The sequence below is a fragment of the Diuraphis noxia genome, unplaced genomic scaffold (genome assembly GCF_037042655.1).
Source record: "Diuraphis noxia isolate RWA-SAM2 unplaced genomic scaffold, SU_Dnox_SAM2 contig0003, whole genome shotgun sequence".
Classification (NCBI taxonomy): Eukaryota; Metazoa; Arthropoda; class Insecta; order Hemiptera; family Aphididae; genus Diuraphis; species Diuraphis noxia.
This window is the reverse complement of record NW_028301713.1, coordinates 28554324-28570846: the sequence shown is the minus strand read 5'-3', so window position 1 is coordinate 28570846 and position 16523 is coordinate 28554324. Positions and strand designations below refer to the sequence as shown.

General features: G+C 29.4%; 1 pseudogene across 1 annotated transcript; it reads right to left on the bottom strand.

The window, feature by feature from the left end:
• Nucleotides 1-13690: 13690 nt before the first annotated feature.
• Nucleotides 13691-15147, bottom strand: LOC149057170 (uncharacterized; annotated as a pseudogene). Its single transcript, XR_016191220.1, has 2 exons — nt 14027-15147; nt 13691-13949 (listed from the first exon to the last, which is right to left on the bottom strand). The product of XR_016191220.1 is annotated as an uncharacterized LOC149057170 (transcript).
• Between the last annotated feature and the right edge of the window lie 1376 nt (nt 15148-16523).

The window sequence follows — 16523 nt, the reverse complement described above, 5'->3', positions numbered from 1 at the left end:
TTTTAACTTACTTTATTTGCGTATAAATTAGTATTCATGTATATAAGTATTAAAAAAGGTGGGCTGCATAAAAAAGTTAAAAAGTTAAGGTTCATTTATTATTTTTTAACTTCTCAATTAAACCAGTTAAATCATTTTCTAATTATCATAATATCTTAACTAGTTATAGACTTCATAGAAATGACTAAGTTTTTTCCAGCTATTTCAATAATAATACGTCTGGTTAAAATCATTATTTAATATATATCTACTAGTGCACTTAGCATTAATTAATTATATCACTACAACAATTTATTAGACGATATCCAATCATAGGTAAAATCAAGGGGTTTAGAGTTAAATTTGTTTATATTTAAAAAACTTAGTTCTAGATAGATTTTTCGAATTCCACATTCACCAACTAGATCATAAAATTCCATTTGTTTCAAATAAAGTTTATTTAATGAAGATAAAACACTACGTTTATTACAGCTATCATTCAATTGTAAAGAACTTTATTGGACTATATATGATTGGATTTTAGTATTGAAAAAAGTACTTTTATATTGGGACTGACAACATGAACACATGTTCATCAATGCGTTAAAGAACATGAAAATAGTATAGTTCTTAACATAATTACTGAAGCATATTTTTTGACTTACGAAAAATGGTTTTACGTTATATAATATTTTAGAGCAGGGTTTTCGCGTTTCATTGGTGTGCCGCGAGGCCCGAAATTTCACGACTATTAATAAACGTTTACGTAAAATTTCGGTAATTGGTTAAAATAGTTTTAACGATTCTCTTATCGGGGATATTATTCACTATTACTTATTAAATAAGTTTAAAATATATATTAGTCAATTAGTCGTTTGTTGTCTGCTGTGATTGTAATGTATCTTGTTTTTACATTTCAATAAATTTAATATTTAGGATAATTATAATAATATGTTTTTCCTATCTTACCATTTTAAACTGTTATAGTAATATTATACTGATATACAACTACATTAGTATTAATAAGTGATATTATGATGAAAGTTTAGTATAAAAAAAAATATGAATACATATATAAGTCAGTGACAAGACAAGTGTGCCGCGGCACACTTTGGGTTGGGATAAGGGTGCCGCGAGGGAAAAAGGTTGGGAAACGCTGAATAGAATAGAATAATAGAATAATAGAATAGAAATAATAATAATAGAATCTAGAGTAACACGGCGTTTTGGGTATGCAATTTTATAGCATTACATGTAATAGCAACAACTCCATTGAAAAATAAGTAAATAACATAAAAAATTATAAAAAGTTTTTTACGCCACATCATGAAATTTTTATTAGTTATCAGTACTTATCTACAGGCTATCACAATAATTATTTTTTAATTATTTTTAAATTATTTTTCAGAACAGATAGATGTTATTTCAACCATTCTCGTATCAGCGTTGATATTAATGTATTACGTTAAGAAATATTGTTGGCCAAATATTTTCGATTTCATTTAATTGATTTTAAGTTAATTTTTTTTACTAGTTATAACATAGTTATTTATTTGTAGGCTTGCAGCAATAAAAATAATATCTTTGTGCAGATGCAGGTATAGTAGATATTGTAAAAAAAACCTTACCTTTGTATTTTTAATATTTTCCAATTGCTATTAAATCAACTTATGGGGAACTTTGTATTAAATTTTCAAGTTTTTTGACCCAATGAATAAAATTATATTGACAATTTTACTAAACAAGAAACTAAAAAACAGAAAATTTCAAATGTCCAATGTTGTAATTTAAATGATCATAAAAATTGAATTTGACTTTCCGGTAGAGATGTTTTGTTTAATAGGAGTATACAAATTTATGGAGAACATTGTATTGAATTTTAAAATCTTAGATTTAAAAAGATAAATTTTCATGAATTTCTAATTCAAAATAAATGTCAAATTTTTGTGATTTATATGTATTTTGTCAAAATTCAAACTTTCAATTATTATTTAAAAAAAATTGTGATTATATATTTTTAATATATTTTAACTGTCGTGTAACAATCTATTAGGAGCCTTGTATTTAATTTTGATGCTTTTTTTTTACCAAAAGAATAACATTTTACTGTAATTTATGTATAAAAAAATAACAATACCATATTTATCAAAATATTTCCGATCAAGTCTCAACTTACCTGAATCGCTTGCCAAGATACTCTACAATCATCCCAAAGCCATAGCCGACACCATACATTTCATCACAGCAGCAAACCTCCAATCCAAAATTCAAATTAATTTCTCCTATATGTAACTTGATTTAACATGTAATATAATCTAAACTTATGTAAACCCAATGGCCTATGCAGCCGAGGCTCATTAAATAAAAAAAAAATTTTCAATTTCACTAAATATATTTAAACTATTAACTTTTGTGATTAGCAATTTTATTCATATATGAGCTTTTGAATTTTATGGATAACTCAGATAAATAAATTTATAATTCTTAAAATGTTAAACTACATTATTGTTAACTAACGATTTCAGTTTCCTAATAGTTATTGCATCGTATTCTAAGTTATCCACTACATTTTTAAAAGTTTCAAATTCATCTACGTAGAAAATTGTTGCATTTATCCAAGTTTTCCATCTTTTATTCACAAGTTTGGGTTAGGGGGAAACGACATTTATTTTCTACAATTGTTAATTAGAGCTTTGTTAAAGACCTATTCTTCCCTAATGTTAATGAAAATTAATAATTTAAGCAATAATCATGTTCCAAATTAAAACATTTAATTTAATAACATTATTATTTATCTATTTATTAACATCAAGAATCTGAAAATAGTTCACAAATTTGTTCATATACTCTATATAATATCGAGAGAACATTTTCCTGGCATCACTTATTAAATAATACTCTTTTAATTATCCGGTAAATATTTTTTAGTGTAGAACTTACAAATTGACAGATAGTTTAGCTGTTTCTGATCTGTCTGTATATTTTCGTACGAACTAGTTTTGAAGCATGACGATTAGAACTAAATAATTAACAGTTTGAATATAAAGCTCTGATTTGCTATTATTAAAATTTGATATGCATATTTTATAGTTAATGACAAAAATGTCATAAATTAAAAACAAATTAAGTACTTTTATTATATTTTGTCATATATGGAATATCAAAACGTATAAAAATTTAAAAAATAAACCACGTCATTAAATTTAAAAGCTATTACCTATAAATTATCATATTAACTATTAACCGTATTTGGAACATTAGGAGTACCCATAAATTAAAATGTTTGAAATAAAAATTATATTTTTCAGATTTTAATTGAATAATAATGTTTTATGTCTTTCAAATTTCAATACATTTTTTTTTAGAATATACTTAGAATTTTTAATCGTTTAAAAGATTTACTTAGATGTATTAACATAGATTTAACCACCCAAGTGTTTATTTTCGAAGTGGATTTGATCTAAGTTCCAAGCCCTACTAACACAGATATTAAATTATTTTTCTAGTCATTGATACAAACTTATTTTGACGTACCTATACTGGCTACTACTACATCATATTATTATTATAGTATGCATTAACGTTTATCTATTATCGCACCTGAAGCAGCCGCCAATACGTTTTCGTCGGCGTATCCTCAACAATGACATCCTTTGTTTCTACGAGGACTGAGGATTGCGAAGCTGGTTATATCCCGCAGCTCCGATTTTGTTTGGTGGGTACGCGGGTGGTGGGTGGATATCATCATTATCGTCATCGCGTGTGCGTCAACAAACTTTTGCTATGCTCCGCCACTTGCTCCGCGGCTGTGTGGCGGCGGCTGCTGCAGGGGCGACCGTAGTATAGCGAACGGCGCCATGACGGAGTGACTTTTTGGCGGGTCCGCGGCGGTGAAGGGATCGCAAGCGGCGGTTTAACGATTATGGTGGAGGGGAAGAGTAACCGTGGTTGCAAAAACACGGCTTTTTACTTTACCAAGCGGTTCACAGTCACGGGGGCTGGCACCCGCCACCACGCGTATTATTTTATCATTTAAATACCGCGCGCGGTTGACGTTTCCGCGTCGTTGGCTAAATAAATTTAAAACACCCGCCGCCCGCTCCACGCGATGATCGCTTAGAAAGAGAGGAGGGCCTAAATAATATAATGTATACGTGCCTATATATATATATATATATATATACCGTCGTTATTATCTCGTGCGCGAGCACTTCCCCGCAGGTAAATATATACACTCGCACGTATTATATAATAAAATATATACCGACAGTAATGGAAACTGTCATCAGTGCCACCTCCCTTCCACTCTCTCACTCTTTCTCTCTCACACTCTGCTCACTCCTCTCGCGCCATTGCTTCCCGCCTCCATGAATCGTCCCGTCACCCGCCCAAGCTTTGACGACTATCGTACCTATATGCTTAATACATGAACTTCACCGAATTAACAGTGACTGATGTGATGGCAGTCGCTGTTAAATAAAAAAAAAAATGATAATATTCCCGTCCACAAATCCGATATGGTCTTTATTTAGGTCTGTTTTTGGCATTTTTGCCTATATTCTTTGTTCTCTAAGCCGGATAATTTATTACCACAATGATGTGCCGTCTAGCTGCAGTGGTACAACTGGCAGCAGCAATGCGATCTCACCATCTCGGGCGTTGTTTTTATTTGATATTAAAATAAATTTGGTTTTGTCAAATACGCAAATTATGTATGTACATATTATATATATATAAGTACTACTGTATGGTATACTTTACAACTGCCAATCGCTATAATAATTAGAAACTTTATAATAAATATCAAAGTTTTTATACGAAACAAACACATTATTATACGTAAATCGAAAAAATTTCTTATTCCTAAAGACCATGTGTGACCTGAAATGTTGGCAGCTTTGTTTTTTAATCCCTATATAGGTTGCTATTAGGTAGCTTATATATTAATTCCATTTATATACACGAAAATTATATTGCATGATTTTTGTTTACATAGGCTGTCAGAGGTTGAAGATATAAAAGGGATTTTTATATAATATGTATAATGTATATATATATATATATATATATATATATATAATAAACAGAGTGATTCATCAAGAATGCTCACTTATTCTAATTCTGATTTTTGGGATTGTAGTATAAATTTCCGTTTTTGAAACCTGCTTCAAATATTTTACAATAATCTGCATTATTGAAGAAAATAGGTAGTGAACTAGTGAGCATGTTTAATGAATCAATCTGAATCATATCATAAATCAATTTATGTTTGTAGCTTATAATGCGTATATACTCAAGAACTAATCGTTAATCTTGAAAAATTGATTTATACGAAAATTACTAATCGTTCGATTAGATATCAGGAATTCAGGAAAATGTAGAGAGTACATAATATAGTTTTAACCACGTTCGAAAATATACTAAATGCTATATCCAATTTGCCATAATAGTGGGTTGCCTATCTTGGTCAAATTAATTTTCGAAACTAGGTGCACCGACGTCGATTTTCGATCACGAACTGATGAGGTACTGCATTCGTTATACTAATATACTGTGTGTTTCTTCATTTTTAAAAGAATGAAGTAGGATAATACGGCTAATTTTAAAATAAAAAACGAATAATTATTTATATACGTTTTATATTACGATTGTACACTTATACACGATGATAATAATATTAATACTATGAAGGTATATCGCCTGTGCCCTGCACTATAGCCTGAAACATCCGTATGATTTGTGGGGCATAGAGAAAATAAAATTGCTTTGTTCATAGAAATGTATGAGGATAGATAAAAAAGAAAAAACAATATTGGATTTATTTCGGGCCAAACATTAAATTTGGTAATGATTTTGATAAGTGTACCTAATGAGTAAATAAAATAATTATTAGTAAAAATATAAGTACCTTTTATTGGTAATTTATCTGCATGAAAAGCATTCATAAACTTTGACTTTAAAGTAAGCCTTATTATGTATATTTATAGTTTAAGGTATATATTTTATATTGAAATTATTATTATTAATCATTTTAAAATTTTATATTCATAACATTATACATAACATTCGACTATATATTATTAGTATGGATTTTTAGTTCAATACCGACTTACCGTAAAAAGTAATGGGTTTGTTTTAAAAATAAGAAATATATTTAAATTAATTTAAATTTTTTATAAATGTTGAAGTGTAAAAAAAATTCTATAATGCCTAAAGGTGCATAAAAGTTTTAAGTACTAACGAATAATATTTTTGAATATAAAAACCACCTCCAAAAAGTGGTAGTATCACAAAAAAAAAAAGCACATTTCATAATAAAATCATTGCACTCATAGATCCACTCAGAATTTAATGAAAAATATAATGACTCGTTATAATATACAACTTGTTGGTTATTTAATTAAAACATATAAAAGAAAATTACATCCTCCTAGTACGATGGTGGCTCAATCTTTCTATCAGATAATACAAGAGAATTACAATTGCACCACCCACATATTTTATTTTCTCAGATCAATGAGAAGAATTTATTGTCTCTCCCCCCTCACCACACTTTCAATATTTCAAGGAATATAAATTATATACAACTGCAAGCTTTTATTATACTTTAATGAAAACAATTTCCCACAGTTGTACTTTTGCTGTTATCATTACAATTTCATGTCACGATGATTAACGACAATCAAAATTCAAATAAAATGAATATTTGTAAATCTTTCAAATAGGTATAAAATTAAATTATATTGGACAGGTACGTAAATAAAACATTAGCAAAATTTTACTTTCTGAGAAGAGCGATGAATGTATTGATTTTACAATGATATGTAAAAGTTTTTTTTATGTGTGTGTGTGTATGTACCTATACACGATAAGTACTGTAATTATAGCATTACATAATAGTGCTTTGATTTTCAATCTCAGTATATTTCCCGGTTTTTTTTTTTTATTATTTATAAAGTTTTCCTGACAAATTCATCTAAACTTAGGTATAATGTACAACATTTTTAGCTATTTATAAAAACAATTTTAACATAATATGTAGTAGATAAAAATAACTAGGTTATCAAATTAACGATATACCTACATTAATAGATTTAAGATAGTGTTACAAGCAATGATCGATATACAATAGAATTTTCATTTAATATTTTCCGGTAAGGAAGTAAACCTATTTGATGCGTTCAAGAAGTCAACATTTTAGATTCTTATTAAAATTTAAAAACGCTGACACTTAAAAAAAAAAATTAAAGAAAACTGTAATTTTATGAAAAATTAGCTTTCGACAAAACCCATTTTTGTTTTGAGGGATAACTCTAAAAAAATATCACTGTAAACAAATTAAATATTCACTGAATGTTTATATTAGTTTAAAGTTTTATTTATACCTTAACATTTTAAGAATATTTTAAATCATAATGAGCTTTTTGTAGGCATATGAAAATATGTTCGATTATTTATAGTATTTTTACAATTAATTGTGATGTAAAAATTTACACTTGGTTAAAAAACTTTAAAATTAAAAAAAGTTGAGCGTAAATCCACAAAAGTTTTTATTATTTTGAAATGCATAAAAATCTCGAAAATTTGTAAATTATTTTTAAGTTCAAAATTCATAGAAATTTTTCTAATTCCAAAAATCAAAAATTTAAAACATCATTCATCATAAATTTGTATATTTTAATCAATAGAAAAGTTTCTACTGGAAAGTCAATTTAAATGTAAAGATTAAAATATTAAACTTTTTCTTTTTCTTTTTCAGACGATTAATTTATCTTTTTTGTCACGTTGAATGTAAGTAATCTACTTGACTTACCAAATTGCCTATACGATACGCCGTATTACACAATCATTGTCTATTGAAATAATAATATTATTTAATATTATTTTAAAATAAAGCCGGACACATCGATAATTTAAGTATTGTACGAAACACGTCCTACCACGCTTTTATCATCTTAACAGACAATAGGTTTGTGCGTTTTGTGCATTTGAAAAACAACGCTTAACACTATCGGAAAACGATTACATAAGATGTTTTTTTTTTTCAAATTATTCCTGACTTTAAATCACGTAAACTCGTGTGTATATTAGATGTTTTTTTTTGCCATTTGCTAGTCTTATAAAATCTATAGTTTATAAAATGAACAGTTAAGTATACAAGTATACAGTTATCTGTAAATATATTTTTTTGAACTGTTTACGTTCACAAAATAAAATAGGTTAATTAATGTTATTTATTTCTTTTAGTTCATCTGGAATAATTTATATACATTTTTTAATTTTAACACTCCACGCTTACTCGCGATGATGTATTGTAAAAAACGATAACGTTATATTTTTGTTTGCGATGTATACATTATTACATTATTATAATTATTATTTCTAGAAACATACATTTTCTTTATAACAAAATAAATACATACATCTTGCCGAAGTTTCCTCACGGGCTGAAATGTGGTTCTTGTGAACCGTAGTGACACCGTGACAGAAACATAATATCAAAACTTTGCATTTGTTTTGCAGTACGTTAATTATTTTATAATATAATATGTTTCAACGGCAAGAATCAAAATTAATGCATTACATTTGCATTTAGAGTGTTTTTGTTGGACAAATAAGTATTAATTGTCTCCCGTGTTTAATCCAGATCCGCACTTAACTCATTTAAATTGTTCATAAACTTTTCGGTTTTCATTTTTAACGAGCTCATCAACTCACCGAGCTTATATGTTATAATTTTAACGACTTAATGTTAAATTTTTATTTCAGAGTCGTACTCCGGATTATGATATAATTATATTTATACTATCTCATGTCCTTAACATCTTAACTTTACGAGTTTCGACTTTAATAATAGTATCTCAACAATGAGAATAAAAACCTTGGGTTTCCCGTTCGCCATTATGATGGATATTATTATTATAGTCAAACCCGTTCATATAATATTATTGTTATTTAAAATTAATGTAAAATGTTTAAACAACAATAATTGTCGCATTGTTTTTACAAAACTGCGATATATGCTGTTGAACACTATAATGACGTTATTATAACATTAAATTCTACAGTGGAGCTTAAATGATTTGTAAATTGACAGTGATAAATCGCAGTGATATTATAATGAATGTAAAAATCGTTGCCGACTTTATTTTCTACCTAAAAACATTTCGTGTAAAGGATCCCCGCTATAACTTTCGTTCTGGAAAATAAAAGTTTGAGATCAAGCGTGTTCAATCATGTATTATATTATACCAGATACATATTACATATATATGTATATATTATAACTATCGCACTATATACCTATTCAAAACACACGTATGGATACTTTGACGGAATTCGATGGTTTTTAAAATGTATACCTATAAACACCGGTATAATGATAGTGAGTACAAGTACCTAATGGATGACTGTGTTGTACGCGATTTCGTCGGATCAATGCGCGGTTCGCCGAGCAATAGTTGCCGTTAGGATAATCCTCTGGTGACCAATAAATTAATTGGCAGGTAAACGCGGAAGTTCTTTCTTCGTCTCTCCCCACCCCCTGGCCGGGTCATCTCTGCCGCGGCACGTATCCACCCACCCACTCACCACTCGTCACCCTACGTCGTATTCACCCACCCCTATATATTATGCGATGTGCGTATATATATATATGATAAAATAATATGTATTATTGTATATATCGCACATCCGTACATATATACCTATGTATTATTCGCGCGAACGTAAATATTCGACGGAGGTATCGGCCAAATTGAGACGGATCGCATTTTGGACTGCATTACCATTGAGACACGGTGTATAGAGGTTCTACCAGAGCACCGGTAAATCTTCCGTACCGTAATGTCAAACGGTTGATTTGATTATTTGTGGGCCGAACTTGATATAAATGGCTCCCAAGGCTCTCGTCGTCGACCCGATATTTTATTAATCCGCGAACACCACGATCGAACGGGGCGGCGGAGGTTTGTTGTAGACTGCTACACGTTCGGCTTTTATTTCACTCCCCGAGCGTTCACTGCAAAACTTACAATAATATTATACAGCCTTTATGTACAGGTGGTAAGACTATATATTGTTATAATAATACATATTATATAGCTTCGGAATGCGTGTGGCGCGATAGAGATGGCAGATGCCTATGGAAATGATTGCCCGAAAAAAATATCAACATAACAATACCATAACATATTTTATATTTGATTATAATACGAGACACGTTAAATCCATTTATTATATTCGCGATTGTCATTTTAACGTATTAAACCGAACCTACTATATACGTATTCTATATTAATAATGTATTAATATGCTCAAGAGTTAATTTATTTCCTTTTTTTGTAACGATTGTTATAATGTTCGTAATATTTTACATTAATATTAATGTAAATCGTTTATATTTTAAGTTATAATAAATTTAGAATGAGTTCGATGTTAAAATAAACTTGGTAAAAACGGTTTTAAAAATAACTTTATATTTTTAGCCTATTACAAGTTGAATTTTTGAATTAAAGTAATTATCATTAATATAAACAAAAAAATCAATAAAATATATTCAAGTTGTTGATATGTTTTCAAAAACTATAATCACGAAGCAATATTTCAATGCAGTGAGTTTTCAAATACAATTATGTGTAAACGATGGGACTGTGCTATAATCACGGTACGGTGTTATCTCTGCTGATTGCTTCGTATTTTTAGACAAAATAAATACCGATTTTTTAGAGTATTATATGTAGTTTCGGTTCGGACACCATATGGACAAACTACTAAACTAGATAACAAAATTAACCGAATTGCATCTATAAGTTATATTTCGTCATGGTGGCACCCGTGGTGATGATATTTTCAAGATTCATACGAGTTGTGCCCGCGGGTTATATCGATGATGACATTCGCAATTTTCCTTCTCACTTAAAAGACTGAAGAACGTAATTTATACAAGAGGACAGTGGTGCTGTTCAAAATATGATAGAATAATATTATCACAGTTTATTTATTCCTACAAAAATTAATTAAAAATAACAATATATATGTATATACAGGGTATCCCGCGGAGGTCTGAGAGATGAAATAACTTTTGTTTTAATCAATATTTTTAAACATTTCTTTTAAATAAAATTCATAGATACTTGCACTACATTTTTAGAATACGGTTTTTATTTTTTAATACTAAAAATAAAAAATATAAAAATTGATAAAAATATTTTTTTCGAAATATTATTCAATATAGCCGATTGGTAAATCTGATTTTCAGAAAAATTTATAGTAAAACACTTATTTAAGTCGAATGGCTAATTTCTTATAATTTTTTTAAATATCAATATTTTCGTTTAGTAAATTATAGTTAATTATAGTAATTTATAGTTTATACATCACATATTATTAAAATAAAAAAAATAAAAAAAATAATTAGATTTTAACATGCACTTATTTAAAAATAGTCTAATAAAATATTTTTGAAAAACTTTATATTATTTGAAATTAAAATGTTTCTAACATAAACTTGATCGTAATTTACTTAACGAAAATATTGATATTTAAAAAAAAAATTGAATATCAGTATAAAAGTACCTATAATGATTAATCAGAATGGTTACCTATTGGTTACTACAAGTAACAGTGGTACTGCTGGTCATATATTGAAACATCGGAAGCACTGCCCCACAGCTAGTGTTTGGGAAGGCCTATATCCATTGTTTATGTAAGCAACCTAAATCATAGTATAAGCAGCATGATGAGTTGCATTTCAATACGTTTTAAGGCGTCAGCCAATGTCATGCAATAAATGCAATATTTTATGAATAACTATAAAACCAAACATTTAACTCTACGTCTTGTTGTAGGCCGATGGCAGCGAGAAAATGGACTAGTGTTGCCTATGAAGAGACGAAATTAGTACAAAACACAACAATTTGATAACCATTTTGAATTGAAAATTCATAAAACGTGTTTTTTACATCTATGATTCGAAAATTGAATAAACGATTCCTCATAGTTATTCTACTTTTGACCAAAATAAAATTTCACTCTAAGGTCACACTCATTTTAATGAGCGTTTTGATAAAAATTTGCAAATTGTTTTGCAGTTAAAATCTATAGCCAATAATTAGCATGTAATTTATTGGCGTTCAAATCAGACCAATATCGAATTGAGGAGAAAAGTGTCATTCATAGGTCTGACATAAAATATAAATTAAATTACGTAACATATGTGCCCATGCGTTGCATTGATTTTGTACAAACATCGGACTCGACCATATTATGGAAACATTTCCACAAAAACGTCATTTTAAATTGAACAATACCTACTACGAGCAAATTGAGAGAATTATTCTATTTCACATAGCGTTTTTATATTAAGCTCATTAGATACAAAATAGAATAAATTAGTAAAATGATTTTACATAAGTGCACCATTTATACCAATTAAATTTAAAAAAAAAAACACTTATCAACTTTAAACGACACCAGAACGAGTAAGTACATATATCGAAACTTATTGTGTCGACAAATGTTCGAAGGGGGAGTAGGAAAACAATAAACATATTTTTCAGAGTAGCAATATTGTTGTCACCAAGCCAGAAAAATAATTTTAAAATTAAATCCATCAGTCAATCAAGTAATCAATAGGTACTCGATTATTTTATTATTAATAAAAAAAAGATGGTTTTTCTAACAGAAATGTTTAGTGAAAGACTAAATGAAAAAATGTTATATAATCTGTATACAATATTACATAAATTATTGTAGTTTGATTCCAAGAGGATTGTTCATCTTGAAACTTTTTATCGGGACAGCTGGACTCTACATTCACATTTACTATACCTATTCAAAAAGAATTGTTGTAAAATAAGTTTTTACATGTGTCTAGATCATAGAAGGTATACAGAAAAAAATTTGAATTATTTAATAAAAAATAAAAATAGAGGTAGATATATTTATACAATAATTCCTATAGCTATACTTGACTTTTTGTTAATTTTGTAATTAAATGGAATGGTGGCTTGGTGAGGCGCGATCGTACACTTAATCTGCGACAACGCACTGAGGGTACTGGCCGCAGTTGCTAGCTCCCGGATGGGTGACCACCCGGGATTTTTCGGTAAAGCACGATTCCGTACGTTTTACCTTTTTGGGAACACGATTCCGTACGATTTTGATCAAACAATGGATTCTCAAAATGACCCCAAAAACAACACGATTCCGTACGATTTTATGTGCAATGTTGCCATTTATTATATTTATTTTCAATTTGTCATTTAAAAAAATTGATGAAAGTTTGTTAAATAAAAAAATATGTAAAAAAAAAAGTATAGGTAAGTTGTACAAAAAAATATGTAAAATAAAAATTATAATTTGATACCTTGATACTTGTTACAAATATTTGATTATATTTTTGTGAGTTAAATATTCTTTATATTCGTCAATTGTGTGGTATAAACGTTGTTTGTCGGCTAAGGCCATTTGATTAAAACGTCCTTTAGATACTGATTTTATTTTTGTGCAAGTCTCTTCTTGTGTTTCCTTCAGAACTGACATAACCAAATGAATAGAAGGGCGTGGACTATGAAACTGTGCATTATATGTCCTATGGGAACTTTCCGATACATTTGTTGTACTAAAAAAAAAAATATGAAAACAAAACGTTATAGATATTAATTTTTTATGTCAATAGTTTTACACCTTATATATAGTTATAACAGTATTACCGAGGATTTTCTGACGGCTCTTGAGCCCAAATTGCTGGTGGAAATAAACAATCATTTTCTACGTAAGTATGCAATATGTAATCAGAAAATAAGCATCCTAGCTATATATATATTTGGACATATAGATACAAGTTCAACGAATGCATTTTCGATGTCATGTGGTGGTACGAATGGCAACCCGAAAAATAGTTTTAACCATTTTCCTAACTCATCGTCGTTCGTATATGATGTTCGGAGTTGCTGCTCAGAATTTATCTGTAAAGTTAATACAATACGTTAAATTTTATCATTTTATCGTGTGTATATTTATAATATGTCTTAAGCGTAATTACTTTTCGCCACCAACACTGCCCTAAATGAAATAGACATGCTTGAATTTCCACATTTGGGAATACCTCTTTACATGCTTCATGAGTGCTTATCTCAAAGTCTAAATGTAACTTGCGAATAATAAGTCTTTTGAAAATTAGTTTTTCACTTAATTCCTGAAGAAATATCCACATATCAATGTAAGTTTGTTTGGATTTTTCAGGCTAGAAAAAATAAGCCACGGGTATATAAAATCCATTTTGTAAACAACTAATTGTATAAAGCTGAATGTAATACTTTGGTGCATAATTAAAAGTACCATCGGCAAAAAAATCTGATGAATCAACCATACATCTCAGATTTTGCTTTGTAGTAATACAAACGAATAATTTGTTTTCGGGTACAAAAACAAATTGGTCACCTTTAAATTTAAGTACATCATAATTCTCCATACTTTTAAGTTGTTCAATTGATTCTATAACAGATTTTGGAAATGCCGGATAAATTTGTCGTCGTTTGTCGTACATAGCTTTTCTGATTGACTGTATATCTTTATGTTCAATTTCTGAATTAACAGTTTTTACAAGTTCTGTTCGAATTATTTTTATAGGTCGGACAAAAATAGAACCACTTGCCTTTCGTTTACAGTTTTCTCTCAAAACTTGTCTTTCAAGACTTTGGTATATTTTGGTATTAGATATATATAAGTATATAACGATTGTATCGCTGTGGTACGTTAACCTTAACATGTAACTAAACAGATGACCGGATTTTACCGTCTGGTTTTTATATATAGAGTTCGATTATGGTAAACTGAAAATGCCGTTTTTCGCCGGCATCGGTCAGTTCGCCAAGTACGCCTGGCGTTGGCTCCGGCATACTGCGTTTGGAGGAACACGGTGACCGGTAGGCAAAATCCGATCGTCTGTACTCTGTTTGGGCCCTCACTATAGTTACAATGTTACAAATACGCACAACGTACTTAAAAGTGTAAAACACTATAAAAGTTAAATATATACGTAATTTTATGGAAACCTGGCAACATTGCACTAAAATCTTGGGTACAAAACGTACGGAACCGTGTGCCTTTAAAAGGGCACGATTCCGTACACCGATAAGGACCGTACGGAATCGTGTTCTACCCGGATTTTTAGCAACATATCCTTGCCCACATACATAAACACGAGTTACAACCCTACCCACTTAAAAACCTACAAGCAAATATACAAAAATAACCCCTGTTACCTTGTTCAAACCTCCGCCTGAAACCAGCATTTTCTCTGCCGAAAGCCAAGCCATCCATAAAGCAATTCAACACGCGACGACTTTAGTGTCCGAAGAAATACTCATTATCAGCGATTCTCTTAGTGCACTTCTTGTTTTCGAAAATCCCTACCTCAAAAATGAAATTATACAAGCCATTCAAGAAAAATTAACACACTCAAAAAAAAAATTGATCTCTTATGGGTTCCCTCGCGCACTGGTATAACCAGCAACGAACTTGTTGATATAGTAGCCATTGAAGCAATAACATCTCCCAGCTCAATAATAATAAACAAAATAACATTCCAAGACGCACTTAAAAAAATCTACAATCTAACAAAAAACCATTGGCAAGACTCGTGGGAAGCGACTCCAAACACAAATAAACTTAAGGAAATCAAGCCATCAATCAACCCATGGAAAACCCCTTCACCTTCATCCAGGCATGAAGAAATAGTCATCACAAGGTCTCGGATTGGACACTCGCGTCTAACGCACTTATACCTTATTACCAAAGAAGACTGCCCGACCTGCGAAGTATGCGACAAACATATAACTCTTAAATGCCCCAAGTTCAACACCTCCAGACAAATCCTCGGAAATCCATCATCGATGAATCAAGCACTGGGAGAAGAGAACTACAAAAATATATATAATTTTTTCACAAATATAGGTTTATCAAAATTAAAGTAAAAAAAAAAGTTGTACATAATATATTTTACATCTCCCTTTATAGAAATGTCTCCCCATAATATTATTAACTTGTAATTACTTTTAGGCTAATGACCTGGGATGTTGAAGCCTTTTATTCCAATAAAAAAAAAAAAATACCGATAAAAATCATGTTTGAAAACATATTTTAGTGAGAAGGTTTTTAGTTGGTGTGTATTTAATTTGCGGATTTCTTATAAATTTCACTATTTTGTATATATTAGGTATTATAAAATAAACCTACGCTCACGCATGCATCACCTAGGTATTTAATTTATACCCTAAAGGTACATATAATATAAATAACTCACTAATTTTTAATTTTATGTTAAATGTTTTGATTAATTAAATAACCAAATATTATGTCGGAAACTAATGAGTAAAAATGTATCAGCGATTACCTGTGGTTTATAATTCACTGTCTACCTATTAATGTTTCAGTGTGTTATAAATAAATTATTTTGAAGTTATTCTAATAAGAATTTTTTGAATGGTTATGTAAATAAAGAAACCTGTTTTATTTACTTTTTGTTTAAACGTTATAGT